Raw genomic sequence first — 26,655 nt, forward strand, 5'->3', positions numbered from 1 at the left:
GCTGGCTCAACAGGGAACTCACCCAAATCATGGACCCATGAGCCTCACTGTTTTTTGCTTTTTAAGCATAAAACCCACATCCTGGGTTGACACAGTTAACAATATTGGTTAGCAAGAAGCAGAACAACAGAAGCCCAAAAGCAAGGTTAGTATATTTAAGAACTTTCCCAGCCACATCCTGGGACCGTTAACTTAGCCTTTGTCTCTGTTTTGGCAGTGGACTAGGTCTTTGTTTCTGCTTTGGCAGGCATTGCTGCCGCCATGCTGTGTTCCAAGGCCTGCAGGGGCTTTTATCATGGTGTCAGTTGTGCTAGGGTCTGGAGGGCCTGTTACAATAATTAAAATTGCTACAAGGGTTCTCTACAGTTTTTCAAATTACCCCAATTTTAGGTACTTTTAGTATCTCCTATATCGATTTACTTCCTCTCTGGCCAAAAGCAGTTTTGAGAGAGAAAGGTTTGTTTGACTTAGATTTTCTCATCTCAGTCTATCACTGAGGGAAGTCAGGGCAGGAACCTAGAGACAGGAACTGAAGCAGAGGCCACGGAAGAATGCTGTTTATTGGCTTGCTCAGTCTGCTTTCTTATAGAACCCAGAACCACCAGTCCAGGGGTGGCATCGCCCAGAGTGGGTGGGACCCGGGTGGGACCCTCCCATATCAATCATTAATCAAGAAAATGCCCCCACAGACACGCCCACAGGCTGGTGTAACGGAGGCAATCCCTCCATTGGGGTTTCCTCTACTTCGTGTCAAGTTAACAAAGGTTAACCAGCACATCTTAGTGCTTAGTGGAGTCTTGGTGAACTTCAGATAAAAAAAAACAAAAACAAAAACAAAAACAGAATTAACTAATTTACAACAACCAGTCAACAGATTTACCCAGGTTGAGCATGGAGTGTAGCTCTCCCATCTTGTCCAACATGAAAGGCCACGCTCACATCCAAGTGACATTTCTCTTAAACTTCATTGACTGTCCTACTAGATACTGGACTGGGACCAGTAATCAAAACCCATTTGGCTTCTAAAAAAAGGAAGTGGAAAGTGACCCACAAAGTTTGTCTGTGTGCGTGTTACACAGAGTGGGCATCAACTCCAACAAAGAGATGCTTCATCTCACCTGCCAGACTGGGCTGATCAAGAGGTTAGAGGGAGTCCTCACTGCCAGCAATAAAGATCAACATTCCAAGACCTGTCTAGTAGCCAGCCTTACACGAGACTGTCTGTGTGCTTAGGGGTTTGGCAGCCTTTGCCTTGCTGCCTTGCTGTCTGGAGCTGACCATGATCTGTGAATATACTTTGCACAGGGCACAGGAATTACTCTCCTTAAAGGGTGTGGACAGTGTCACTACCCTGTTTCGCCTTGGGTGGCGCTGTTGTGCCATTGCAGAGGCTGGCAAGGCTTTACAGGTTGCCGTGGACCTCTGGAGTCCAGGAAAGGAGTGGCCCTCATGGCTGGGATGGGCTGGAGCTGGCTTGTCTCTGCTCACACAAGCCAGTTACAACACTGATAAATGAAACACTGCCAGAGTTTTTGCGAGCCAGGTGCTCGGCCATTGGCAGCTAGAAATCAGCACAATGAAAACTTCTAAGCCACCAGACTCAGTCAGCAATGCAAAGCAGTCAAGAGTGTGGGATTTGAAGCCCTCCCCTGAGGAAGACAATTCTGGGATCATTGTTGCATGCTTGCCAGTGGTGCTGGATCATCCCTTGGCTACCCAGAGTACCCGACAAGTTTACCTGATTGTTTTCTTGGGCTGTTGAAGAGGACCTGATGTCCCAGATGATAGCCAGGGCTCCATCAGAAGTTAACTCCTCCAACTGGTACTAGGAAACAGGACTCCCTTGTGTAAGACGTGGCTGGGATGGATGGTTGTGTCTTAGTTTTCTTTCATTTTCTAGGTTGTCGATCTGAGGGTTGGTGGAATGGCCTGGGAGGCAAAGGTGCGGCTGAAGTGAGTGGCTGATGGGGCCAATGGATGGTCCCATTCCTGGAGTGGAGGTGAACTGCTGAATGCTTAAATGACAGCCAAGGTTCATTATGGACAAGATGATGGCTCATGCATCAAAGATGGATTGAACCCTCCTTACATAGTCTTGGATTTAACCTCACCACGAAATCCACCCTGTCTCTGACCCCAGCACATGCTTCTGTTCACCTAAAGACTTTCAGCTAGAAAACCAAAAGCTTCAAGGAGCCACAGACTGCCAGGAAGTGGTGTGTAAATAGCCAGTGATGTGTCCAGGCTGTTCCTCGATGTTGCTCAGAGTTCCAAGCTGCTGAAGGTCAAGTGCCATTGGCTGAGTAAGACAGTCCTGTTGGATTTCCTTCCTCTTCATCTCTCTCTCTCTCTCTCTCTTTTTTTTTTTTTTAGGTATTTTCCTCATTTACATTTCCAAAGCTATCCCAAAAGTCCCCCATACCCTCCCCCGCACTCCCCTACCCACCCACTTCCACTTTTTGGTCCTGGCGTTCCCCTGTATTGGGGCATATAAAGTTTGTGTGTCCAATGGGCCTCTCTTTCCAGTGATGGCCGACTAGGCCATCTTTTGATACATATGCAGCTAGAGTCAAGAGCTCTGGGGTACTGGTTAGTTCATAATGTTGTTCCACCTATAGGGTTGCAGATCCCTTTAGCTCCTTGGGTATTTTCTCTAGCTACTCCATTGGGGGCCCTGTGATTCATCCAATAGCTGACTGTGAGCATCCACTTCTGTGTTTGCTAGGCCCTGGCATAGTCTCACAAGAGACAGCTATATCTAGGTCCTTTCAGCAAAATCTTGCTAGTGTATGCAATGGTGTCAGCATTTGGAGGCTGATTATGGGATGGATACCTGGATATGGCAGTCTCTAGATGGTCCATCCTTTTGTCTCAGCTCCACACTTTGTCTCTGTAACTCCTTCCATGGGTGTTTTGTTCCCAATTCTAAGAAGGGGCAAAGTGTCCACACTTTGGTCTTTGTTCTTCTTGAGTTTCATTTGTTTTGCAAATTGTAACTTATATCTTGGGTATTCTAAGTTTCTGGGCTAATATCCACTTATCAGTGAGTACATATCCTAGGCAAATGGTTGGACCTGGAGGGCATTATCCTTCCTCCTCATCTCATGGCTTCGTTCTTCACCTGTGTCTCCTGGGACCACACACACACACACACACATACACACACACATTCCTAGAACTGGAATCCTGACCCCAATCCCAGAGGCATTGGACTACCATTTCTTTACTGACCTGTGTTCCTGAGTACTTGACCACCTGTATCCTCCAGTTCATAAAGGAGCTGGAACTTCTCAGAGACAGAGATGGCAAAGCACCACTTGTGGGGTGCATCAGACATCAGAACCTAGGCTGGATGTTGGCCTCAGTATCAAACACTCAAAGACTTCTTCCAACCCTAAACCCTTTAACCTATTTTTAGACTGAAGACTGAGTAGAGGACCAGTGTCTGGAGGGCTCTGTAAGAGTTTTCAAGTAAGCACAAAGTAGGCTGATCAGTACAATGAAAGCTTTTGTCCTCGTCCCAGCTCTGATAGCTATGAGGACATTTATAGCCCACTATTTCCTTCTCGATAACCCATTTTAAAGTAAATCTGAGATATCTCATTTTCCTGTGAACTGTTCCACTAGGTATCACCCAAATGTGATCTCCTGAAAATAACAAGACAAAATTGTCTATTAAAACACACAGCCAATCCCATGCTTGTAGCAAAAGATTAAAGCATTTCCATGAAACTAGGAGGGAGCCTAGAGTCTCAGGAGAGATGATTAAAAAATGTTCTAAAACCAGATTGTGGTTAACAGTTATAGCTTTGTGAATATATAAAAATCACTAAAGTATACACTGTGCATGGTTGGACCATACACCATATGGGCTGTACATAAATATGGAGGGCCTATGAACTACCTGGAAATGGAGACTCCAAGTGTGAGAGGATTTGCTAATGTCCTTGTAGATGAGGGGTCACTGTGAAAGGAGGCCTTTGGAGACAGAGTAAAAGGAAACAGGTGCCTCATTCTTAAAGCCACCAGGAGCTTAGTCCAGCCAACAACTGGAATGAGAGATCACAGAAGGAGAACTCAGTCAGCCCTCCCATCCCTCCGAACCAGTGTAGAGCCAATAAATGGGAGAGCTGTTTGGGTTTCATTTTGATTTGGAGTCTGAGTCTCACTGTGAGAGCCAGGCTGGCCTGAAACTCCATGGATCAAGTGATCCTCCTGCCTCAGCTGCTCTCAAACCCCCTGAGAAGTTTGAAATATAGCATGTCCCTCTGTCCCTGGCTAAGCATATTTTAAGGTACAGTCTTCACAACAAAACAAGAGCAGAGGACGGATGCAGCTGACTGCTTGGTGGCCTGCCCTTTCTGTCGTCTTTCAACAGACCTTCAACAGAGGTCTAGGAACCCACAAAGAATTTTCAAAGGGGAGGCAGGGACACGCATGAAAGCTCACTTTAAAGGGACGGTCCACAGCATCTACACTTTGAAAACATGCAAAGTGACACTTGAGAAATTAAAAAAAAATAGGAGGAAAACAAGCTTTGTAGTCAAGGGGTGAAGGGCAGGGTAATTACCATGAAATTTAAATATTCTACTAGCCAATGTTATAAAAAAAAAAAGTGATGAAAATCAAACAGAAATAGAACAAGCTGAAAGATGTGTCTAAATCTGAAAAGTCCAAAAGTTACCAGAGAAGACGCATAAGAGGGTATTAACATTTAAAAGAGGAACCATACAAGTGTATGGTGTGTATGCATGAGAGTGTGTGTGTCTGTGTGTCTGTGTGTCTGTATGTCTGTGCCTGTGCCTGTGCCTGTGCCTGTATATGAGTGGCTCTGTGTATGGGTGAATGTGGGTATGTGTCCATATATGAGTAGCTCTGGTGTGTGTGTGTGGCTTCATGTGGGGGAAGTGCACATGTGTGTGAGTGTGCTGTATGCATGTGTTGGTGTGGATTTACATGTTTGTGTAGAGCTCAGAGGTCTACACTCAGTATCTTCCTCAATCACTTCTCCATCTTACTTTTTGAGTCAGGGTCTCTGTGATGGTTTGAATATGCTTGGCCCAGGGAGTGGCACTATGGGGAGGTGCAGCCCTAATGGAGTAGGTGTGTCAGTGTGAGCATAGGCTTTAATACCCTTGTCCTAGCTACCTGGAAGAGTTTTCTCCTGTTTGCCCTTAGAACAAGATGTAGAACCCTCAGCTCCTCCTGTACCATGCCTACCTGGATGCTGCCATGCTCTTGCCTTGATGATAATGGACTGAACCTCTTAACCCGGAAGCCAGTCCCAATTAAATGTTGTCCTTATAAGAGTTGCCTTGGTCATGGTATGCGTTCACAGCAGTAAAAGCCTAACTAAGACAGTCTCATTGACCCTTGAGTTTGCTAGGCTGGCTGTATCAAACACTTAACCCACAGAGCCACCCCTCCAGACTCCAGTAATAGAGCTATTTTGGAAGGAACAGAAGTACACCACTCTTAGCCACAGCATGTGGTCTGGTCAAAACCATGAAATAATGAAACAGAAGCAACAGCCAGGACAGTTAAGACTGAGGGCCTTGAAGCCTGAGATTTTAGGAAGCATCTAGAAAGTAGATGCCACTTGGAGGCCAGGAAGACCCAGCAGGCATGACACATCCCTGCATTTTCCTTCCCTCTCCCTCCTAGACAGCCAGTGTCCTGCTAGTGCAGACTTGCAGCTTAAAGCAGGGGCCTGAATGAGCCCTGAGCCTTCTGGAGGGCAGTGCTTTTTCTCCACCCTTCAACCATGTGCAGGGAAATGGGGAGTTACCCTGACTCACAGACAGTCAGCCTCTCTGCCCCCTTACCTAGGTGCCAACAACACCTACCCATGGGAAGTTCCTGAAGTACAGAGAGGCTGCCTGAGTCCCAGAGGCCACTGGATTTCTGGAGGGTGGGGATGGGGCATGGTAAGTCCTGGCAGTAATTCCCAGCTGCCTTGCCTAGACTCTAGCTCTGCCTGACTGTCACAAAAGGTATGGTCATTCCTGCACACTGCTGGCTGGTACCAAAATTATCCAGTCAGACAGACAATCCCCTGGACCATGCCTAACCCAGACTCCAGGGAGAACTTCCACTGGATGGTAGTAGAGACAGGGACCTGGTGACTCCTCATGGCCTGGAACCCTGAGCAAGTGTAACTTGGTATCATTCTGCGACATACATCAGGATAACTCAACGTATGGCTTTAGTTCACTGTCCCCAGAGCATCCACTCTAATGGAGGCTGAACTGTACATGATCCATGTGCCTTCTCACAACCCCATCTGTAGCAGGATTTTTCCCTGTCCAATTAATTTAATTATTATTACAACAAGAAGCCTGTGATTGGACAGGGAAAAGGGAGGTGGAGCGAAGAGTTGCAGGGATGGGGATGGAGGAGACAGGAAGGGAAGTAAGAAAGATGGAGCAAGAGAAAGATGATCCAGATTTTGTGTGGCTTTAAATAGCCACAGGTAGCTATAAATAACACAAAGGGTAGAGTAATTGGGATAACTTGTCTAATCTAGGTAGGCAGCTTGTATCATTATCAATTGGCTCTGAAGTTATTGTGTGGGCATCTTGTGAATTGAGAATTTATTGGTATATAAATCTGACTGGTTAATTACAAGCTTCAAGAATTTTGATCTTACCAAGTTACTGGGTATTGTGACATCTAACCTCGAGGTGGGTGGTCATTTCATGGGGCTGGCAGGGCAGCAACCCGCCAAGGGAACTTAGTGAGTTGTGTGGAAACTTTTCTGGAGCTCCGGGCCAAAGAGTCTGCCGAGCTGAGAACACTCTGCTGGAGCCATGTGGCCCACTGCTACCCTGTGTACTGTAGTGTAATATAGAGTTTTAGCCCCACATCCCCACCAAGGAGCCCCCTGGTGACCTGTGTACCCTTGCAGCTTCCTCCTGAGAGCAGCACTGTGTAGTCTCCAGGACACACTCAGAGGCATGTAGCTGTTTTACTCAGCGTTCACTAAAGCCAGCTCAGATGGCTCAGAGTCCAAGAATGGTCCAGCTCTCTCAATTTCCTAGCTCTTATGCTCAGAGCCACTCTCTCAAGGTCCCGCCCAGCCTTGATGGACAGGAGTACAGAGCTATGTGCCAAGCATAGCTTGATGAAACAGCTACTTTTCTCATAGCCAAGGAGACCTCTCTAGTCTTCAGAAAACAGCCAGTCTCTCAAGAAGATGATAAATCAAAATCAAGTCTTTGAATGGTATAATTTCCAGAGTTGAGAGAAAATTAGAATGAGAATATAAAAAAGGGAACCACATTGAGGGACTTTAAAAAGGATACAATTAAAAAGCAAACAACTGAAGGCTTGTTTGGCACCTGGCTGTCAACCTCCAAAGTCAAATCATTTTGCCTTTATCTCTGTTGGTAGGGGTGGTTGTACAAGCAGGAATCAGCCAAGGGCTCTTGACAGACAGATGGCACTTTCCATTATTACAGATGGAGACAGAGGTCTCCTTATTGGGGAAGGGCCAGTGAGCAGAGTCAAGTCCCTGATCTCAGAATAGAGATGGAAAATAAGCTGGTGCCTGAAGTGAGGTCACTGTGCCCTGCTGCTAATGATACCATAGTGATGACATTGGTGAGAATCCGGGCAGGAACATGACATGCAGCTCAGATGGTGTGGGAATGGCATCCTGTTTAGCAGCATCAGTAACATCAGACACTCCCAGTAACCATGTCAATGGAACTGCCTGCCCATGGCCAACTGCCTCCATTCTCTACTGAAAAATCACGGCTCCAGGGTAAGTGCAGGAGTCTGCAGATCTGTGAGGTCAGAGCTTCAGAAGCCGGCACAGCATTGATGTGTGGCTTCTTCCAGGGCCTCAGAGGCAGGATGGGGACACAGTAGTCAAAGGACACACAATGAGCAGAGGAGATGGCTCAGTGGACAAGTGTTTGCTATGCAATGTGAGGATCTGAGTTCCAAACCCCAGAGCACATGTAAAGCTGGACATGTTGCTATGTTGACATAGGACATAGAAAAAAATGGGAGAATCTCTGGAAGCTCCTGGGCCCAATAGACTGTCAACTTACCTGGTGGTAAGAGACTCTGTCTCAAACAAGGTTAGGACCAAAACCCAAGGTTTCCTCTGACCTGCACATGCCTGCATTCACACACACACACACACAGATGCACACGCACAGGCTCACACACAGGTGCATGCACATACAAAGATTTAAACAAATGGTCACAAGTGACAATTCACAACAATGATTAACAAGAATACATTGCATACATTAAACGTACCAGAAACCTAGAGTGTATTCTCACTACACATGCACACACCTATACATGCATGCAGATACATATGCATATATTTGCATGTACATGCACACATACACACGTGCACACACAAATTGGCAGCTCTGTAAAATGATGGTCGTGTTACATATTGATTAGACTGATCATTTCTCAATGTAGACACATACCTGATCCTCAGATTGTAGACCTTAAATACACACATCAATTTTACCTCAATAAAATTTGAAACCCTTGTGAATCTAAACAGAAGAAAAATAACTGACACTGTAAGTGATTTTGGAATCCAAAACTATATTTTATCCATTCTTCAAACTGGGGTGGAAGTGAAGCAGATGAGAGCTTCAGGATCCCATGTCGAATCAAAGGAGCTGTGGACAGCCAGAGAAATCAACAACACAGGAACAGAACAAGAGCCCAAAGGATGTACTCCTTTGAAGAAAGAAATGGGCTCTGAGGTCTCAATTGCATTGTTACAGACTATGAAAACTCCGCAGAGGGAGTAGACAAGGGCCAGCAGGAGGTCTCCACTTCCAAACCCATCAGAGGCCAAGGAACAATGGCAGCACAAGTGTCACTGAAGTCATTTAGCAGCATCCCTGATCATGTGGGGCCAGTGACATTTGTAGAAATAAGCTTAATATATAGGAAGGCCCAGACGTAGGGTATTTACCCAACAAGTATGAGGCCCTAGGTTTGATACCCAGCACTGAGAAGAGAAGCAGTGCCTTAGTTGGGGTTTCTATTGCTGTGAAGAGAAGCTATAACCATGGAAACTCTTGGAAAAAGAAAGCATTTAATTGGGGCTGGTTTAGACATTCAGAGGTTTAGTCCATTATCATGGTGGGAAGCATGGTAGCATCCAGGCAGATATGGTGCTGGAGAGGTAACTGAGAGTTCTACATTTTGATCCACAGGCAGCAGGAAGAGACAATGAAACACCAGGCCTGGCTTGAGCATCTGAAACCTCAAAGCCCATCCCCAATGACACTCTTCCTCCAGCAAAGCCAGCTACTCCAACAAGGCCGCGACTCCTAATAATACCACTCCCTATGAGCCTATGAGAGCCATTTCATTCAGACCACCACAGTGAGAAAAAGGGAAGAATAGTTAGCGATGGATGCATTCCATATACACAGAGGCACCAACCCCATCAAACGCAGACATCCACCCCTCCAACTGACTGATGAAGAAACACAATCTACATTTGATTTCCTGTATGTAAATCATAGATTTATGATTTACAGTGTGTGTAGCATAAGGCTCTCTTTTTATCAGTGTGTGTGTGTGTGTGTGTGTGTGTGTGTGTGTACTCAGCACATAGGTGCAAGAGTCAGTTCTCTCCTTCCACTATGTGGGAGCCACGCATGGAACTCATTAACCAGGCTTAGCAGCAGACTCCTTTATCCACTGAGTCATCTCACCCACCCGGCATAAGGCTTTCTTCCAGGACTGGAAATCAGTTAATATGTGTAACAGAGTAACCAATCTATGTGTTTAACATCCTAATGAGAATTCCCCCAGGAGAGAATTTATGCAAATGCAATTTCATGCAGATGCACTCCATATTCTCAAGGGGGGCCCATGCATGACTGCCACCTTGAGCTGTGCTTCTCTGCTCTCTGGGAAACGTCACACCTTTTTAAAGCTCTGTCGTGCTCTAAGAGCTTCTTGTTTGGAGCTCTGGTAGCTGCCAGTTTCTGAGACCCACCCACACATATTCACTTCACTTATTGGTGAAGGAATTGACTAGTTCTTACTGACACTCACAATCCACTCTCCCTCACTGTGTTTATGGTTAAATCAATTAGCAAGTAAGTTACAATGTCAAAGGCTGTTGGTTCTGCCAAGGAAGGAAATAGATATTTCACCCTGCTCTACCTGCAGTAAAGGCAATTACTGTCACTCTCTTGGTAAAGTTCCCAAAACACCACACATTTTCTATTGCTTTTCTTATTGGGGCTCATGTTCCCCAAACTACCAATGATATATTTTGTCATTGTGAGTCAAATACTGCCTTAAGTACCTGGTGACCTTTCTTATCGGTGATCAGATTATAGTGACAGAGACAGTCCACAGCTACCACTGTGACCCTGACTGTGCCTAAGTGAGGCACAGGACAGGCAGTCAGGCAGTCCTCTCCCAGAGACACCCCTCCCAGGCCATCTGTGGCACCAACACAGCCTGAAAATCCATTGCCTGTCCAGATGTTGCTCACAATAAATTAAGCCCTGGCTACAGAAAGGCAAAGTCCACAGGAACTGGCATCTGGAAAAAGCCCATTTGGCTACAGAAGAGCCTCAATACTGTGACCCTTAGAGACCATTATCCTCTGAATGCCTCTCCTTTCTGCCTCCCAGAAGAGCCAGATAGAGATGAGAAACAGGAATCAGGGGAAGAGTACATTTTTGGTTTTTTAGTGTTTTGGGACTCGGAGCTAAATATAGCCCAGGTTGTGGTCAAACCTGTGACAATTCTGCCTCTGTCTCCCATTACAGACATACACCTGTCTCTAACAGGAAGGGCACAGAAGCCAGGCCACACAGGCTGCTCCATTAATGTGGCAAGATCCCATAAAGGCTTCCATCCACTGGCTACATGAGACACCACAGGAACTGGTTGCAAAGAGTGCAGGTTAATCTTTGCTCTGGAGCGCAGACATGCCCTCATGTGGGAATAAAAACCTGAAAATCTGCAGCCAGCTTAAAAATATTCACACTGTGTGGGCTTGATAACCAGTCAGCCATAGACAAAGATCAGTGTAGGCCTGTTGTTGGTGAATGGAATCGAGGCCACCTGGGATTGGAAAACAGGAAGGGAGAAAGTCTGATAGCTCCTAGCCCTTTGTAAAGCTGGGGATATAAGAGGGAGGTCCTGATGTGAGGAAGGAGGAGGGAATTATGAGGAGCTCTACATATGGCTGGGGGCAGGGCAGCCCTGAGAAACCTGGGGAAGGAGTCTTGATAAGCAGGGGTATTAGTTACTACTCATCTGCTGCTATGATAAAACACCACTAAGCAACAATATTCTTAGTTAGGCTTATGGTTCCAGGGGGCTGAGAGTCCACCATGGTGATGAGCCATGTCAGCCAGCAGTGAACATAGTGGCAGGACCAAGAAATTGAGAGCTCACATCTTCAACTTCAAGCACTAAGCAGAGAGTATGAACTACACATAGAGTGAGGTTGCCCTGCCCCTGCCACTGACATACTTCCTCTTGTAAGGCTACATCTCCTAAACCTTCCCAAACAGCGCCACCAACTGGGCATCAAGTATTTAAACACCCGAGACTATGAGGGACATTCTCATTCAAACTGCCACAGCAGATGTGTTGGAGAGTCAGGGAGAGGCAGGTGGGAAGGCAGAACCTTACATGTTCTGAAAGCCAAGCTTTAATGCCCAAGAACCACATAGCAGCTCACAACCATCTATAACTCCAGTCCCAGGGGATTTGATGCTTTCCTCTGATCTCTGTGGGTACCAGGCATGCATGTGGTGCACAGACATACATGCAGGCAAAACATTCATATACATAAGATAAATGATCTTTTAAAAATCAGAACATACAGGTATGAAAAATGTACATACCTGCAACATTAGTAAATTTGGTCTCATATTTGTGATTTCATTCACTGTCAAGAGTTGGTCAGATGTCTGCCCCAGAGTTAGGGACAGCAGCTTCCTCTCCACACATTCTGCATGTCCCTCCCCAGTGTGCTGCTCTTCTGTACAGAGGACTGGAAGGGCAGACATCTGCATTTGAAAAACTGTTTGTGGGTTTTTTGTTTGTTTGTTTGTTTTTGTTTTTGTTTTTTGTTTTTGGTCTCTCTGCATGCCTCCCATTTGTTTTCATTACTTGCCCTATTTTTAAAAAAATGATCTACATAAATGCTATGCATCCAGAATATACGATAAAGTTACACAAAGACAAGAATGCACTATCATCTGGTCACACATCCAAGTCCCTCTACCACCACCCATGGGACCTGGCTATAATTATAATGCTAACCAAGAAGTTCTGGGATTGGATTCACTGCAATGGGATATGTCCCTTCAGATGGGGACCCCCCCACCCCATCTTCAGAAACTACTCTTTTATACCATATAGCACAGAGCAAGAAATCCCCCTGCCTCCTGAGTTTATGAGTACAGTAGACAGAAGTTTATTCTTCTAAGAGTACAAGATGCATCTCCAATTCTCTTTCCAGAGCAGAAGGTAGGCAGCTATGCTAGTAGACACCCTGAGACTTGTTAGTGTTGGTGCGATATAAAAAAAAAAAAAAAAATGGATGAGCCACTGTCCTTCACACATGATGTAAGTTGATGCTGAGTGGGAAACACCAGAAGTCTGTGGACCTCTCTGGCATCAGCACTAGTGCCTATGATGATAGCCAGACACAGTTCCCTTCTCTCCACATATCATGGAAGGTACCCAACACAGCCTGCCATCCAAAGCCTCCTGCCGCCTGTTCCTCTTGAAGCCTGACTGTGTAGGGTTGCCCACTGCCTCTCCATCCCTACCCCAAGCCTGAGCATCTGCAAGCTCTTATCTCTTTGACGGGGCTTTCCGATGACCTTTTCTTCCTCATTCAAATACCAGCCCTCCCAGATCTCAGTGTTGCAACCTCCAAGGACTGGTTCTGCTTCTCCAGGTTCCCACCTCTGCTCCTCCATTGCGAATTCATTGATGTCCACAGAATGGCCTGAGTTCACTCATCAAAATGTCCACGTCCACCTGGACCCTCAGAAGGGAATGACTTTAAAACAAGGTCTTGCAGGTATAAGCGGTTGAGTTCATCTCAGCTCAGAGTGGGGACAAAATCTAACGGCCATTGCCCTTATAAGAGAAGACACACAGGTAAAAAGGTCAAATGAAGATGGAGGAAGATATTGGAGTGGTATGCCTAAAAACCAATGGGTAACAAAGGTTGCTGGGAAATTCCAGAGGCTGGGAGAGGCCTGGGAGACTCCCTAAAGGAATCTTAGAGGACCCCAGCTGAACGATCTTGGACTCCTGACCTCCAGAACTGGGTGAAGACAGATCTCTGTTTCTTTTGCTACCTAGCCTGCTGTACGTTGTTACAGTGGCTGTAAGAGATGAGCAGCCTTACTACCCTAACAGCCTCCATACAGACTACAGTGCTATGTCTGCAGCACAGGCTGGTAAGGAATGTTAATATGAACATTTGTAAAATGATCAGGAGAAACCATTCTGGGATCATGCTGTGCCCCACAGAACCCACAGTGGCAGTGGCAGTGGCAGTGGTGGGCAAGCTTATTTTCATTGCAAAAGGGAGCTGCAGCCTGCTGGCTTCCCTGAGTCATCTTCCCAGCTCTGGTTTTATAAAACTGTCAGCTTGTCTCATCACGATAAGATCTTGTCAATGAGCATCTCAAATTACATCTCCCTACCCCCGTGCCAGTCCCAAACCACACCAAAAAAAGTTGTCCTCTTGGACGCTTCAGATTCTGGGGAACCAAAACCAAAAGTAACTACTTAGAAATCACAACCCACAGAGGCCTTGGTGGCCCTGTCCTATTTGTGTCCTTTATGAAAAAGTTTCAGTCCTCCATCTGTGTCACCTGTCAGGACAAATGGAAAGATGTCTCAGCAGTTAAGAACATTGTTCTTCCAGAGGTCCTGAGTTCAGTTCCCAGCAACCACATGGTGGCTCACAACCATCTGTAATGGGGTTTGATGCCCTCTTCTGGTGTGTCTGAGGATAGTGACAGTGTACTCACATACATAAAATAAATCTATTTTTAAAAGGGAAAGAGAGAGGGAGGGAGGGAGGGAGGGAGGAATAGTTGCTTTTGCCTGTGATGTTCTGAATGTGGCATTTTCTCTGCTGCTAAAGTGAAGGTCACTTCACAGCATAGTCAAGCATGGAACACAAGAGTGAGCACAGCCAGCCACTCTCTTAAACCCGTCGCAGAATCGCATCTTCGGATTCCCTCATAAAACGCAGCCTGGAATGGGCTCCACTGGTGTCTAAGTGGCCATGGGACTCACTTCCAGAACTGTTTAGGATGGCAATTAAGGTATGGTCAATTAACTTTGCTGCTAACCAGCTAAGCTTAGGCTTGTCTGTGATGCAGGAATTCTAAACAGAGGAGGTGTCAGGGGAGGATTTGTCCTGACAGGTGACACAGATGGAGGACTGACAAATATGGAGAAGTTATTCAGGGGAAACGTCAATCCAGCGTCGGGGCAGCAAGAACTGGGAGGGCCAGCTTGTCTATGAGCCAGCAGCCCTGAGAGCTGACCAGATCTCCTCGTTTACCAGAGGGTCTCGCTGGTAAGGTCACTGTGGTTCAGGCTTCCCCTGGAAGGGACACCCATGCGGCCTGACAGTGCTGAGCCGCGGGAAGTCTGCAGTGCTCCCCTGAGATCCCTGTGAAATAAAAGGTGGCAGAGTAAGGCTAGAAGAAGCTGATGAGATGGTGACAAGGGAGCTTTACCTCACCAGGTACAGAGTTGACAAGGTCCTTCCCTGCTAGATATCACCACTCATCACCGGGCTGCTTTCCCTGGGGCTGGATAACCAAGGGCCAAGCTGGGTCACTGTCTGATTGGTAACCACGGTTCTATTTACAGGCTACAGCACAGCCATGCCCACTTATTTGTAATCATTTATAGCTGCTGTTCTATCTATCTCCTTGGTGGGGTTACTGCGGCCAGGCCCTGAGGCCCACCAGCAAGACCTCTCCATAGCCCCATTTTTTGTGGTTGTTGAAATATACTGTGATCCAAATAAACATAGTTCTTTGTAAAGTTGTATTTTTATTTTTAATCATGCGTGTGAACGTTACTAGTGTACAGCGACCCAAAGAAGCCAATATGGGGCATTGTATTCTCTACAGCTGGGGTTTCAGGTGGTTGTGAGCTGCGTGATGTGGTTGTTGGGAACCAAGCACCAGCCTTCGGGAAAAGCGGCAAGCACTAGCCACTGAGCAGTCATCTAGCTCCTAAGTGAGCCCGTGTCTGCTTGCTCCATACCAGTCATGCTGGCTGATAGTTTCTCTCAGTGGCCTTCTGGGTGCCCCTACTTGTCACACATAAGCACCCTTTTCAGTGTTTTCACAGATGCCCAATCATACTCACAGGTGGGAGACAGACTAAGTGAGCTGAAAGTGAGGAATCACACCTGCAGGGCATGGGTGGGTGTCTTAGTCTGGGTTTCTATTCCTGCATAAACATCATGACCAAGAAACAAGTTGGGGTGGAAAGAGTTTATTCAGCTTACACTTCCATGTTGCTGTTCATCACCAAAGGAAGTCAGGACTGGAACTCAAGCAGGTCAAGAATCAGGAGCTGATACAGAAGCCATGGAGGGATGTTACTTACTGGCTTGCTTCCCCTGGCTTGCTCAGCTTGCTTGCTTATAGAACCAAGGACTACCAGCCCAGGGATGGCACCACCCACAATGGGCGCTCCACCCTTGATCACTAATTGAGAAAATGCCTTACAGCTAGATCTCATGGAGGCAGTTCCTCAAGGGAGGCTTCTTTCTCTGTGATAACTCCAGCTTGTGTCAAGTTGACACACAAAACCAGCCAATACAGAGGTATCCCTTTCTACCCTCTCCAGGAACTGCCCATAGGTTTGACTATATTTCTTGTAAGTAAGACGATTAAAGTTATTGGATCAGGCTCAGGAAAACCTGAGCAATGAGAAATAGCTCCTTTTGTGGGGGGTATAACACTGAGAGAAATCCACCAATATCCTCGCAGCAGGAGCAGTGGTCTGGCTCTAACAAGATGAAGTCTGATCAGGTTAATTGCTCAGCCTGGTCCTCACAGTAAGACAACAACACAGCTGTGAGCTGCAGCTGATGGAGCTACGCCCAGGGGAGGCTTAGGGGAGTCACTGTGAGTCTCAGCTCACCAGGGCCTGAGCCTCTACAATGATAAGCTTTTGTCTGTAAAATATTGAAGATATTGTAGAGGGGGTTCAGTTCTCAATAATTAAGAATAAAAGTGGAAACCATTGTTTTAAAGAAGTGTTGAGCAATATAGAAGAAATGTCCAGTTATATTAATAATTACAACAAGCAAGAGGGTGTGGGTGCATAACCCAGGATATATCACAGACAATATATATCATAGACAACTTACAAGAGCCAGAGACCACAGTTGATTTTAAAGAGGCAGAAAAGGGTGTCTCAGATGAATGTCGACAGAAATCCAGCAGCCTGCGGCTAGAAAGCAGCAGTTGTAATGCTGAAAATCTGCAATCAAACATTCTTTACTTTCTCCATCTTAATTCTGCACAGCACATTCTCTCTGTGTCTCTCTCTGTCTTTGTCTCTCTGCTTCTTTCTCTCTGTGTCTCGCTGTCTGTCTGCCTCTCTCTGTCTCTCTCTCTCTGTTTCTCTCTGTCTCTCTGTCTCTGTATCTCCCCCCCCCCATGTTAAAGCATAGTCACAGGAGAACAGAGCCTTTGTCTGATCAGTGCCTAGACCATTTCATCCATGGCACAGGATAACTAAAGGATTTTGGAAGGACAAAGAAGCTCCCAAGTCTCCATGGGGAGCGGGGTTCTAGCTAGAGGGAGTCCAGCTGCACCCCTAAGTCCTGGGATCGATAGCTATGGCTCAGGAGACCTCTCCTCCCCTCCCCTCCCCTCCACTACTCTCCCCTCCCCTCCTTTCTCCTCAGCAAAGCCATGGGGAAATGAAAGTCAGGGCTAGAATCTTCCATGTTTTTGCTATGGTTAATTTTTAATGTTGGGCATATTTGAGAGATTACTAATTTCGTCCCTCACTCTCTTACCTCTTTTTCCAAGGCTGTAGACCTGCACTCCCACAGTATGACCACTCTTCATTTAGGTGCCCCATAGACTTCCTACAGCAGACTGAGTCAAGTGCCTATGTCCTTGATCCATAGCCAGTCATCATGGAAGAAAACCCTGGAATCCTTGTAGTCATCCATGCTGTATTTCTGTGTTATTTGCTTCTGGTCCCAGAGCCTTCCAAGGATTGAACAAGAACAGGGACTTGTCATTGCAAGCCTGCGGGCCTGAGTTGGAATCCCTAGGACTCACAGCACTGCAAATCTGTAATCCCAGTGCTCTTTCCTATTGGAAGATGAAGGCAGAGACAACAGAAGTTCACAGGCTGGCTAGCCTAGAGTGTACACAACAGTAACTAAGACATGCCATCTCAAACAAGGTGAAGGTGAGGACTGTCACTTGAAGTTGTCCTCTTGGGTCCACAAGTACCATGGCACTATGTGCCTACACACACACACACACACACACACACACACACACTTCCCATACACACATCAAACACACACTGCATACCTACTACACATATACCACACACATAAACGCCAAATACCCACACATGCACATACCCCGACACATACACAAACTCATACACAAAAGCACCTCACACAAGGACACACCATACCACAAATACACACACTCACAAACCATGCAATTATATACACACCACAAAAACATGTTCACACCATACACACACACACTTTTTAAGTACAAGAAATGTAGGAGCACCCTGAGGTCCTTTAATATAAGTTCAAGGTGCTATACAATTCTTTAATTTAAAGGTAATCATGGCTGGGAGCCTCCCTCTACAGAGAGCCTGCAGAACAAAACTACTTGGCTGGTTCCATTAGCCTCAGCTTGACGTCTCTGGATTGAAAATCAAATCTAGGGAGAAATCAAGGTATTTTTTTTTTCTAGAAATATTTAGGAAAAAAATCCAAAGAAAGATGGTAGGGGTTGCACCTGCTCCCTGACTGCACACGTGGAGGGAGATGCCAAGTATCTTACAAGTAGTAGAAGAAGCATTGGGGAGCGGTTTTCAGGGACTGCAAAGTCTGAGTACTGAACCTCTGGGGAGAAGGCCAAGTGCACACATTCAAACGCCCTTCCCACAGACCTCTAGCAAAAACTCCAAAAGAGAGGTGAGGAGCTGCAAAAGACATAGGAGATGGCTTCCTCTGCAGCGAAGGCCTGGAGAGAGATGTGGTCACAGGTTCAGTTAAGACACGGTACCTCTTGCCAGGCGTGGTGGCGCACGTCTTTAATCCCAGCACTTGGGAAGCAGAGGCAGGCGAATTTCTGAGTTCGAAGCCAGCCTGGTCTACAAAGTGAGTTCCAGGACAGCCAGGGCTACACAGAGAAACCCTGTCTCACAAAACAAACAAACAAACAAACAAACAAACAAAAAACAACCAACCAACCAAACAACAAAAAAGACACGGTACCTCTTAAACATAATCCACCAAGAGGGGCAATGTTTGAGCATCCTGGAAGGGGTGCAAGACCAGCATCCCATACAGCATGAGAGTAGTCCACTGGGCTGGGGGCTGTCTGCCTCCGGCTTGGGTAAGGAAAAGAGAAAAATGGGCCAGTGTTAATAAAGTCCTCACCCACAGGAATAAAAACAGCATTTTCAAAGTCTCAGACTAAAGACTCAGGCATATAATTCTGCCTGAGACTAAGGGCATGACCAGGTTTATGTTTTCAAACTAAGTCCTAGCTTTATGACCGCCCATAACAGGCCCTGGTCAGTTTCCTGCATGGGTTCCCAGCAGTCTACAAGCCAAGCCATGCTGGAACATGGCCCCACCCTGATTCCAGATGCTGTTGACTCCACAACATTAGCTAAGGTAAACCAGGTATTTGCAGCCAGGATGGGGTTCTCTTAAAATTATGTTTAGTTGTGTGTGTGTGTGTGTGTGTGTGTGTGTGTGTACATTTGAATATGGGTACATGAGTGAAATTGCCCAAGGAGTCCAGAGATGTTGGATACCCTGTATCTGGAGTTCCAGACGATCGTGAACCACCTGATGCGGGCACTGGGAACCAAACCTCGGTCCTCTGGAAGAACAGGTGCTCTGGACTGCTAAGCCATTTCTCTTTGCCCCAGAGAGATTCAGTTATGCTCCGACCCTTATATGTTGTCTTAAGGTTTTACTGCTGTGAACAGACACCATGACCAAGGCAACACTTATAAGGACAGCATTTAATTGGAGCTGGCTTACAGGTTCAGAGGTTCAATCCATTATCATCAAGGTGAGAGCATGGCAGTGATCAGGCAGGCATGGTGTAGGAGAAGCTGAGATTTCTACACCTTCATCTGAAGGCCAATAGAGAAGACCGACTTCTAGGCAGCTAGGACGAGGGTCTTACTTCCTTCAACAAGACCACACTTCCTCTGATAAGGCCACACCCTCTAATAGTACCACTCCCTGGGCCAACCATATTCAAGCCATCACATGTTATCTTATCTTCTGTCCCGAATAGTGGGTATCCAACCAGTCTCGATGCTAGCCAGACCCATGCTGCTGTGAACCCCCAGTCACTGGTTTCTATAATGCTGGATCTCTCTGTCTGTTTTCTTCTGTCTTAGCGTTCCTTAGGTTTGATCATCAGACCCTTGGACTGCGTTGCTTTGAAATGCCAAGACAACAAAGAATAGAATCGCCCTGTAACCACCCCAATCACCAGGCTGTATTACTGAGTTAACAAAGTAAGAACACATGCTGAGGGAGATGGGGCATGAGGAGTCCGGCCTGCGGCAGAAGCACACAGGGATGCCCCCACTGCATGTGGAGCGAAAACCTTGAGGAACACACTCCAGCCTCCAGGAAGTGCACAGCAGCAAAGGAGAAATCCTGAGGGGACAGTGATGGATGGAAAACAGCCCTAGCAACAAGAAAACCCAAATTTAACTCAGCTTCTGACTGGAGTGACTCAACCACACATTAACCAGATAGGAAAGAACCATTACCCACCCGAGCATAATTCCCCACAGATCAATCTCCGTAAGATGGTAGGCATCAGCAGGGGAGAGATGTGAGAAAGTGAGACACAGTCATCGTTTTCCAAGAGCCCAGGAAATCCACCAAATCAGCCTCTGATGGCCCAGTTATTGCTTTTCCTCAGATATGAGACTTGAAATGAATATGATTATTAAGAAGTCATGGCTGAAGTGTGTGAACCAGCAGAGAATATCAGTATCAAGGTCAATTGCTACAGGAGCCAAAAGGAAATGCTAGACACTAAAAGCTGAATCGATGGCACCAGAGACAGAGCCTCCCAACACTGCCACCCACCCCACCCCCATTCCCACTCCCACCCCTCTGGGCTCATCAGCGGGTCTGAAATTTCTAGTGAAAGAAAAAACAAGTCCGGAGAGAGACGCTAAAAGAGAAACAGGACATCCCTGAGGATGAGATGGTAATCAGAGACCTCCACTCTAACATTTACACTCATGGAGGGATAAAAGAGATGGAGATGGGGGAGGGCTGCAACAGAAGATGGCTGAGAATTCTCCAAAAATAGCTAAAGATCCAAAAGTATTAGAGGAGTCTCTCCTTGCTGGTGGACTGCCTGGTTCTATCTGTGGAGCAAAGTTGGGTGTCTGTGTTACTCCTTACGTAGGCTGAAGGCATGGAAGTATGTGGTGGCCTCAAGTCCACGGTGTTAGCTGAGGTTCCTGAACTTCAACACAGGAAAAGCCACACGTGAAGGACTTGATATTGGAACTAGTGAGAACTAGGTCAAAACCCTCCCAAGTACCCATGTTGAGGGTGAGTCTTTCCTCCTCTCTGGAAACACCGGACTACACCTCTGGGTGTGTCTCAATCTCCTAATTTAGAATTAGGCGATTCTAAACCCAGTCAGATTGACAATGATGATTAACATTCACACCCTTCTTCACTTTGAAAGCCATAATTAAATCCAATCCAGTTACCTCCGTGTTCCTAACATACAGGCAGTGACTGAAAAGAAGAAATACACATGTAAGCGACATGTAAGCATATTTACCATAAACCCCATCTTTAGAAAAAAAAACTTCCCGCTCAGTCTACCACTTGGTCTTACATCCTTTCACCCTTATATAAGACAGATCAACTCCTGGTTAATATTTATATCAATGCCACCAGACAGCTCACAGGTCTGCCCGAATGCCAGATGGCTGCATGTTAAATACAGCTCAAGGAGGCTGTGCCTGCGGAATGACAAACACCCAGCTGTAAAGGGCGAGCTCCCGTCTGCTCGCTTCATCAGTCACTGCTCTGCAAACGTTTTTTGGCTGCTCCTGGACCATACAAGGGGCATTCCGTCAGGGTCCATTACCCAGAAGCCCCTCCCAGGACAGCGGGACCTGACACCACCTCCATGGTTCCCACTGAGCTAGCAGAAGCAGAGCTCTGTGCCTGCAAACCCAGATCCACACTTCATCCTGATCTGTCATTAAGGAGCCATATGTCCTGGGCAGGTTACTTCCTCTTCCTCCAGGCTCCAATTCCGGGGGTATAAAGTGAAGAATTGGGATTAGTTAAATATTTGTACCTGCCATCTGTCGCATCCTACAGTTTTGATAATTGGTCATTAGTTGTCTGGGAAATCATGTGTGCAATCTGTGTCAATGCAAGGCCAGGTAGTGAGATCAGGAGAGCTTGCTCTGGCTGCCCTAGCTGGGCTTTGGTCCTGCGGTTTGAATGGCATTCAGTGTCCACCTGGTGGTGCTGTTTGGGAAGGTTTTATGACACAGATCACGTTGGAAGAAATGGGTCCCTTGGGACAACCTTGAGGTGGCATAGCCAGGTATACCACCCACCTGCAGTTCACTCTCTAATTACAGCTGCCAATGCCAACATGTCCAGCTGTTTTCTGTTTTTTTTTTTTTTTTTTTTTTTTTTTTTTTTTTCCATCCTGAAGCCCTGCCTCCGTGGTCATGACTGGCTGTAGTCCTTCGAACTGTGAGCCAAAATCACAAAACAAAGCAAAAACCCCTCCTTTTAGTTGCTTTTGGTTGGGTATTTGGTCACAGCAATGAGAAAGTAACCTATACAGGAGTGGAGCTTTTAAGGCAGCCGATTAGATCTCTAGGAGCAGGGAGATCTATCTCCAGGCGGTGTCTTAGGTCTCACAGGGCTGGTGTGGTGATTGAGAGTGGGCTTGTCAAACAAGTTCCACTGCCTGAGCTTGCTATCTTGCTTCTTCTCTCAGCATGGGAGCCCTCGTGCTTGGGTTCTGACTGTATGATGCCATCTGCCACGTGGCACCACCATGCAACCCTCGCCGAGTGCTGGTGCCCTGTCATTAAGACTTTGAAGCCAACAGAATCATGGCAGTAGGTTTCTTTTCTTTATATGTGATCTAGCCTCAGACATCCTATTAGAGAAAACTCAAAAGAATAAGATATATGGCAGCTCCCTCAGGCTCTACCTCATGGCCTATTTGCTCTGGCTACCCCATCATAACCTCAGGTTGACTGCACCAAGCCTAAATGGACTATATGAATCCTTTCCCATCCTTGGGCTTATAAGAAAAGGGCGAGGACACTACTGAACAGTGTGACTTGGAGGCTGGACTTGGATGGAACAAGTGCCCGAATCACATCAAACTTCTCTCAGCCTGGAACACAGGCCAGTCATGTCAACAGTTAACTACACTACCACAACTTGGGTAGAACTCAATAAATGAAAAGTATTGCTACTCTTATCAATCTTTAGCATGGAATTATCAAAACATTACAATGATACAGACAGTCAGAACCCAGAGAATAAATGTCTGCAGCATCAAAGGGGAACTCTAGGTCCCACAATGTTGGAGGAACAGCATGGCCCCCTCTGTATAAACTCAGGGGACTATACAGCATGGATGGAGACCTACCTACAGAATGAGCCAGGACAGGAAGTTAGGGACAGAAGGAATCATCTCAGCGGGAAACCTGCAGAAGAGGGCGCAAGCCCACAGTGTTTCCTTCCAGATGCAGCTCCTTCTCCAGGCTCAGCTCGCCTCCCTGCTGAGCTGGGCTGAACCACAGAGAGACTACAAGACCATGTGTTGCTTGTTTCCCTCCCCATCCCTCCAGACACCCCCCCCCCAGGGGGAGCTGCTTGGAAATCTCCGGGCTGGGACCCACATCTGGAAAGTCAGCTAGCTCCTTTTGGAAAGCATTGGCACACTCTGTTTTAGATAAGCTCGAAGATGGAAGATGGTTTGTGTTTGCCCAGTAGGGCTCATCTCTCTCTCCTTCAGGGCACCACTCTGTTAGTGGTGGCACCCCATAAGCTAGACAAGGTCACTGGCAGAGAGAAGGGGACCAGTTTCCTTTTGCTTTTTCAACCACTACCAAGTCTTTCTTTCTCATACACCTATTTGCTGAGACCCTCCCAGAGGGGTCTTTGCAGGAGGGCAGGGGACAGTGGCAGTGGCCTTCTACTGATTACTCTCTCAGAGGTGACAGGAAAGTTTCAACAGGTAACAAGATGGCCATACACACAGGGTGACATGTGGCAGGAGCTTCATGCTCCAACATAGAAACCCATAGAAAGCCCACAAGAAAGGCTGAACACAGCTGGCCTGTGAGAGACTTGGAATCTGGATGTGTGAAGCCCACTGCAGCTGGGCCCCTGAGCTGGTTTGGAAATATGACTGGTATTTCCTCCTTGTGTTCAAGGAAGCTGGAATTTTACTCCAACTTTTATGGAGGTGCTGAGCCATCCCTGCCCCCACATGTAAGCGCTATCCCCCATCATCGGAGCCGTGCTCCATACTGCACACCCTTATACTTCATGCACACGCGTACTCAGCAGACTCATACCACACACACTTACACACAAACTTACAGCTGTATAAGCTCACTTGTACTCCCCCACTTTCACCAGAAATACACACGGGGAGGGGGGATAAGAGAGGGGAAAGGGAAGGAGGGAGGGAAGGAGAGAGGGAGGGAGAGAGGGAGAGAGGGAGGGAGAGAGAGAGAGAGAGCGAGCGAGCTGTGAAACACCAAGGAAGAAGAGTCAAGTCAAAGCTACCCTGTGTCAGCAGAGATGCCATTCAGCTGGTCTCAGCACTGTCAACACAGACTTCCTGGCTACCTGGGACTGTGCAGGGACAGCACTCATTGTTGACCTGTAACAGCTTGTACAGCCTTCTCAGTAGTTACTGAAGACCACTTGACAGTCTAGTTCCCATCAGGCTGTTTGGTGCAGCTATTGGGGGTAGGGTCTAGGAGGTAGTTTTCCTGTGTGATATGGATTGTACGTTGATGTCGATTATGGGGTGGGTGGTGTATTTGGGTGGTATGATGGGTTAAATGTATGTGTCCACACAGGTTAATTTGCATGTGAATATTTGTGTGTTTGGAAAAGATAGATAGATGATAGATACAGAGACATGATAAATAGATAGATAAATAGATAGATAGATAGATAGATAGATAGATAGATAGATAGATAGAGTGTCCATAAAGGTGATAATATCTGTGTGATGTGTATGATTTTATATAGAGAATGTGTTGTTATATGTGATCATGTGTGGCAGCATGTGTTTGATAGATAGTGAGTGGCATATATGTTTGAGGGGTGTGATAGATCTAGTGTGTGTCTGCACAAGTGATACCTGTGTGTGTGATGGCTGTGGTGTGTGCTGTGTCTGCATGTGTGAGAGAGCTGTGGTGTTTGACTGTGTCTGTGTGATGAATGTGGTGTGGGCCTATGTTTGTGTAATGGGTGTGGTGTGTGCTGTGCCTGTGTGTAAAAGACAGCTGTAGTGTTTGTGTCTGTGTGATGGGTATGGTACAGGCCTATGTTTGTGTAGGTGTAGTGTATGCTGTGCCTCTGTCTGTGTGATAGCTATGGTGTGTCTGTATCTGTGTGTACATGAATAGAACAATATCCAGACCAGTATGACCAAGGATTCTGGGAAGATAATTTCCCCCTAACCCCAATTTTCCAGGATTTTCCTGTTTGCAGTTTTTTGTTTTTGTTTTGTTTTTTTGTTTTTTCCCTCTGACTGTCTTTTTGCAGCTTGGCCCTAACCCAGTGGTGAATTTCTTTTCTGGAAGTAGAAATTATCTAATCAATAGACTTCTGAGCAACATCAGCAAATTCAATTTAAGAGCAGATTAAAGTTCAAATTTTCCCATCAACTTCTAGCAACACATTAGAGTGTGAAATGTCAAAACAGCTCGCCTGCAGCTGAGCGAAGCACCTTCCCTGTGCTGAAGAGGGCAGTTCTTAGCTGCGCGGCAGCAAGGCAATCCGAATGTCAGAGTCCTCTCCCTGCAGAGCTTGCAGCACGCCCCAGCAGCACCAATCCAGAGCTTCCTTCCTCACAGAAACTTTGACTTCCTTGTCAAGTGTGTCTACAAGACCCAGCACTCAAATATTCTGCAAAGGACTCCCGTTGAGAACAATGTCTGGTTAGTTTTTGTCAACTTGACACACCTAGAAAGAAGAATCATCTACATCAAAATGGCCTGTGGCCAAGTGTGTGGGGCGTTTACTTTATTAATGATTGATGTAGGAAGGCATAGCCCACTATAGGGGGCACCATCCCTACGCAGGTGTCCTGAGCTGCATAAAAAGACTAGCTAAACAGGGGTCTGGAAGCAAGCCAGTAAGCAGCGTCTGCTTCTTGCCTTGAGTCCCTGGCTTCCTTCAGTGGTGGACTTGTAGGCTATAAGAAGAAATGAATCCTTTCCTCCTTCAGTTGCTTTTGGTCATGGTGTTTATCACAACAACAGAAAATCAAGCTTGAACAGCACCAAATGCCAGTACCACAGAGTACAGAGCAGGCAGGTCACCAGCCATCATGCCAAAGTGGGGTTTGTGTGAGACAGCCCTGATGCCTCTTCACTTTCTCTCATTTCATACCAGCTTCCTCTGGGCAATGGTGGGGTCAGGGAAATGCCCACTCCATGGGGGTAGATACTGATCCACAAACATCAGGATTGTTTCCAGGCAAAATGTCCAGGGTGGTCAAGGAAGGATGCCCAAATGAGCAGCAAGCAGTTCACATCCTGACTGACCATCTACAGTTGACGACTCTCTCACCCTCTGGATCCCAGAGTGGCCTATCCTATGGGAGCCCTGGGAAAGCAGGAAGCCAGGGAGAGATGGGTCCCTGCTCCCTTGAATGGGCTCTCCATCGGCTAACCTCTCTCCCACTCACTGATCTCAGTTCATTGGACCTGCTTCGGTGCCTGTAAGGGAATAATAATCTGTCATCTTTATATTGACACAATAGCAATCCACATTCAAATAATGGATTTGGATCGTTTTGTTCTTCAGCCTTTCAACACGGACCCAATACCAGCTCTGCTCCAGGGAACTTCCAGCCTTTCAGCACTGTGGTAGTTTGAATGAAAATGACCCCCTTACGCCCATAGGGATGGTACTATTAGGAAGTATGACATCCTTTCTCTGATGCCTGCTCATCCAGATGTAGAACTCTCAGCTAGTGCTCCAGCACCATATCTGCCTGCATGCCACCATGCTCCCTGCAAGATGATAATGAACTAGCTCTCTGAAACTCTAAGAAAGCTCCCAATTAAATGTTTTCCTTTATAAGAGTTGCTGTAGTCATGGTGTCTCTTCAC

General features: G+C 46.6%; 1 long non-coding RNA gene across 1 annotated transcript in view; it reads right to left on the bottom strand.

The window, feature by feature from the left end:
• Window positions 1–16,985: 16,985 nt before the first annotated feature.
• The window catches only part of C030007H22Rik (RIKEN cDNA C030007H22 gene), a 45,792-nt gene continuing 36,122 nt past the window's right edge, over window positions 16,986–26,655 (bottom strand). Inside the window, exons 2-3 of the long non-coding RNA NR_040482.1 lie at window positions 18,518–18,633; window positions 16,986–17,360 (exon numbers count right to left, since the gene is read on the bottom strand). This is a non-coding gene — a long non-coding RNA (RIKEN cDNA C030007H22 gene). The remainder of the gene's footprint in view (window positions 17,361–18,517; window positions 18,634–26,655) is intronic.

Source organism: Mus musculus, chromosome 1 (assembly GCF_000001635.26).
Source record: "Mus musculus strain C57BL/6J chromosome 1, GRCm38.p6 C57BL/6J".
Lineage (NCBI taxonomy): Eukaryota > Metazoa > Chordata > Mammalia > Rodentia > Muridae > Mus > Mus musculus.